Source organism: Capsicum annuum, chromosome 4 (genome assembly GCF_002878395.1).
Source record: "Capsicum annuum cultivar UCD-10X-F1 chromosome 4, UCD10Xv1.1, whole genome shotgun sequence".
In the NCBI taxonomy this organism is placed as follows: domain Eukaryota; kingdom Viridiplantae; phylum Streptophyta; class Magnoliopsida; order Solanales; family Solanaceae; genus Capsicum; species Capsicum annuum.
The window spans coordinates 2,463,405-2,467,939 of record NC_061114.1 but is presented as its reverse complement, the minus strand read 5'-3'; the positions used below and the strand labels follow the sequence as shown (position 1 = coordinate 2,467,939).

The 4,535-nt window shown below is 32.1% G+C and overlaps 1 long non-coding RNA gene across 1 annotated transcript; it reads left to right on the top strand.

Annotated features, from left to right (window-relative positions):
- Nucleotides 1–1,138: 1,138 nt before the first annotated feature.
- On the top strand, nucleotides 1,139–3,921 carry LOC107869894. The gene is made up of 3 exons (XR_007054348.1): nucleotides 1,139–2,242; nucleotides 2,329–2,856; nucleotides 3,657–3,921. It is a non-coding gene; the product is annotated as an uncharacterized LOC107869894 (long non-coding RNA).
- Nucleotides 3,922–4,535: the final 614 nt, after the last annotated feature.

Below are 4,535 nucleotides of genomic sequence, written 5' to 3'. Positions count from 1 at the left end.
TATATGTTCAATTACTCTATTTTGGATTGCTTCGCGTGCCAGGACAATTGTGCTGACCCCCTTTCCTCCCAGGTACTGAGGCACAGTCTAGGGGTGCAGATCCTCAGTAAGTCTACAGACAGGGTTGTCTTAGAGTTCAGTTGGTGAGCCTTCTTTGCTTCGGAAGGCCTAGTCATTTAGGTATTTATTTTAGTATGGTTTTTGGTTTGCTGGGGGCCTTGTCCCAGTTATTCAGATAGTATGTCAGTAGAGATTTCGCAGACTATTGCAGATGTTTATTAAATATTGTTGGGCGTGTTTTCAGGCCTTTAACTTTTTTAAATTGTTGACCATGTTTCCACATTATTGTGTCTAATCCGTATTACTTTGATCATATGAATTATGTGCATGATTGCCGGATAGAAGAGGGCGTTCCGGGCCTTCGGGTTCAGGAATGCTCGTCACGGCCAGGGCCCTGGTTCAGATCGTGATAGTAAGCAAGTCTTATGTGACATAATACACGTAAGACACATAATACACGTAAGACGCCATGTAGGATAAAAATTGGCCACATAGAACTTTAGTAGAAGGCAACTTGGGAGCGTTTGGAGTGATTAGAGGAATAACTTTTCAACCCAATGTATGATTGTAAAGACTTGGTGTACTTTTTGTCTTCTCCAATTTTGTCAAGTCTTTTGGTGAAAAATTTCCTAAAATTATAATAACCAATACAAATTAATGTTGTGTATTCTTTTATTAAAAAAGAAATTCATGAAAACATACTCTATAACAAGTCGAAATTTCAAACAAATTATAAACTATAATTAAAAGCTCCTTTTATTACCATCCCATATAAAAGTCTACATGTTCTTTCCTAGCTAGAGTTAAAAGGATTATGAAGATATAAAATATGCAAATCACGTGAAAATATTTCTCGAGAGTATAGTGTAAGTAAAATTAACTTATTGGAGGAATATGGCATACCATTTTTGCACCACACAATTCTAGTCTAGATAAAATAAAGCAAGACTTTGTTGACTTCCACAAGTCTTTGGCTGATTGAAACGTGCAAGACTTGCTGAAATTAGAATTCATAGGAGAAATGGAGGAGCCACATGTTCCTCGAAAAATATATTGTTTAGGTAGGTAAAAATATTTTTTATGTATATATTACTTAATGAGACTTTTTGATTTTCGTATGAATTTATATCTTTATATATTGAAATTTCTTGATGAAAATTTTGACTTTGCCACTGAATATATGAAGGAATGCATGAAGAAAAGTACTATTTTTTTTTTTCAAAATCCTGAAGACCAAAAGGGATAACTCAATGCTATATAAAGTCTCGAAACCACATGTTATAGAGCATACCTACTAATTTTTGCAATAATGGAGAAAGCCTTTGCATTTTTTTTCTCAACACTCTTGTTGCTTATGGCTAGTTCAGCCATGACCCAAACCAACATTACTACTAATGAATTAGCACTTCTATCCTTAAAATCCCAAATCATTTCAGACCTCTTTCACTTCTTGAATGAAAGCTGGTCTCTTGGCTACTTCTGTTTGTCATTGGGTTGGAGTCACTTGTGGTTCTCGTCATCAGCGAGTGAAGTCCTTGAATCTTTCTAACATGCCTCTTATAGGCAAGATTCCCCGTGAATTTGGAAACCTCTCATTTCTTGTTTCTCTCGACTTGCGAAGCAACAATTTCCATGGAAATTTGCCTCAAGAAATGGCAAGCTTGCGTCGGCTTAAGTTTCTTAGGTTAAGTGTCAACAACTTCAGCGGAATGTTTCCTTCTTGGTTTGGGTTGTTACACCAACTTCAATTTCTAAGTCTTAGGAATAATAGTTTCACTGGTTCCATTCCTTCTTCAATTTCTAATATTTCAAAACTTGAGACTTTGAATCTGAAATTCAATTCCATAGAGGGCCAAATACCAAAAGTGATTGGAAGTCTTGTAAACCTTAGAGTATTAAACTTGATGGGTAACAAGCTCGTAGGCTTTATTCCTACGTAACTCTCGAATGCCTCGATGTTGGAGACTTTGAATCTGAAATTCAATTCCATAGAGGGCCAAAAACCAAAAGTGATTGGAAGTCTTATAAACCTTAGAGTATTAAACTTGATGGGTAACAAGCTCGTAGGCTTTATTCCTACGTCACTCTCGAATGCCTCAAGGTTGGAGACTTTGGAGATAACCTATAATTCACTTGAAGGAAATATTACAGAAGGGATCGGCAATCTTCACAACATGAAATGGTTGGCAGTACAATATAATCAACTTATAGGTTCTATACCATTCACACTTTTCAATATTTCTAGGATCTAATTCATTGCATTTATAGGCAATAGCTTATCGGGATATCTTCCCAATGGTTTATGCAATGGTCTCCCAATACTCAAAGGGCTTTATCTGTCTTATAACAAGCTTCATGGTCAGATGCCTACAGGCTTGACAAATTGTTCACAACTTCAAATTTTGTCTTTATCGGATAATGAGTTTGATGGACCAATACATAGTGCAATTGGAAGTTTAACTAATCTGCAAGTCTTAGATCTCCGAACTAACCATTTCTCTGGTACTTTTCATCTTATGAATACTAGCACTATTATATCTTATTACTTCAGAATTTTATTTTATTACACATTAATTGCAGGGATAATTCCACAAGAAATTGGAAATCTTGTTAATTTTGTGCAGTTAGCCATGGAGGATAATCAGATTACTGGCTCTGTCCCGATCTTCATATTCAATATCTCGTCGCTGCAAGTTTTGTGAGCATCGCAGAACAATCTTAGTGGATTCTTACCATGGGAGATTGTCAACTTAACCAAGATGCAACTTCTACAGATTAATGAAAATAAGCTTATAGGTACATATATATTGTCTCATGTTAATTTTTATAGATCCATTATAACTATTAAAATTCTATGAATTTTTACATGTAATGAGTAGTAAAATGTAACAATTATAAATACATCTGTAAGCATATGATAAGAAACACCATTTAAGGAGCATCTTATAATGTTTAAAATTAATCTGTTTTAAGAAATAACCAAGTAAATTTGAACTCCTGTTGTTAGTTAGCTAACTTTTATGAAAGTATTATTTTATATATGGAAAAGGCTCAAATATGCCACTGAATTATCTGAAATGGCTCATTTATTCCATCCGTTAAATGTTGGGCCCATTCATGCCATCGCTGTTAAAAAATTGGCTCATCCATGCCATTACTTTTAACAACCGGTATTTAGAAAAGAGCTTTGCCACGTGGCGGTATATTAGAGGTCCACGTCATTTTATAAATTTAAAAAAATAATATTTTTTTTTAAAAAAATTAAATTTCTTTTTAAAAGATTAATTTTTTTTTTAATGCATTAAAAAGAATCCACCCAACTTTTTGATCCATTAAAAATTAGTTTGATCTATGCTTTTAAAATATGAGATTATTTGTATATTGCCCCATATCAATAGTTTTTTTTCCTTTTCTGGTTTTCATGTGTGACTCTGTTCACAATACGGATCAATAATTTGATCATCTCCCTTTGACCTAAGTTTTACTTGATTAATTACTGTTAATGAGTTAATTTTGAGATTATTTGTGTATCGCCTCATATCATCTGAGTATTTATAGTTACCAAGCTCATCGACTTTTTTTTTGATTGTATGCAGCGTAAAATTGTGATCAAATATAGTAAATTGATCCATAGACAAGCGAAGACAATAAGACAATACATCTCATGCCGTCACTCTATCATCCTCATACCCATCGTGCAAACATTTTAGTACAGTGACGTTAATATCAATTATTGTGATAATTAATTACCATAAAATACTTTTAATATTGTATGATATCATTCGTTTTGAACCAAATTGACATTTTTTTCAAGAGACCTTAAATATTCAACATTTTATAAATAATTTCATTTCTTTTTTACTTTTCACGTGGGACATTGTTCTCTCAAACACTCATTATACTGCTCCCTTTCATGTTTTTTAATATGTCGTTGAATGTTTTGACACAATCATATATTAAGATAATTATTTGACAATCAACATCAATCATTGGAGGTAGCTAAATTACAATTATGTTTTTCTTAAATTACAATTTGATTTAATGATATAGTTACATAAAAATTGGTGAGACGTCATAGTTTTATATCCTTATATAATTAATTTTAAGTGGTCCAATCCTAATTAGAAATTGAATAAAAATAATATATAAGCCATGCATGAAAGTTACAACTCACAAGTATTGTATGTATAGTCTCTATCATTTCATTATATACTTACTTCAATAAATTGATTAATTCCAAAATTTTATTGTTCTTTTCTCTTTAATGAAATCTAAGAACAAAGAATAAAATGAAGATGACATGGAATTTGTATAATATAGTCTAAGACCAGTTGGCATATATAAAAACAAAAGTAAATTCAATATATTTTTGATAAGTTAGATAACATGGGAGTATATATTTGTGTGGGAGTATAAAATAAATTAATGTATATATATATATATATATATATATGTATATATATATATACATATAT